The following is a 232-nucleotide window of genomic DNA, read 5'->3' on the forward strand; positions in this document are numbered from 1 at the left end:
GAGAGAGAGAGAGAGAATATGTAAAATCATTTATATAGTAATAGCATTTATTTATACAAATACATTTTTATTTGTATCGATATTTTATTATTTCAAATTTGGGTATTAGTTATTTGATTCTTCGATATTATTTTAAATTTTAATATTGGTAATTTGGTTTTTTGGTATTTTAAAAATTTCGATATTGGTATAATTTAAGTCAACTATATATATAATATGGATACGATAAAAA

The sequence above is a fragment of the Formica exsecta genome, unplaced genomic scaffold (genome assembly GCF_003651465.1).
Source record: "Formica exsecta isolate Colony F162 unplaced genomic scaffold, ASM365146v1 scaffold139, whole genome shotgun sequence".
Lineage (NCBI taxonomy): Eukaryota > Metazoa > Arthropoda > Insecta > Hymenoptera > Formicidae > Formica > Formica exsecta.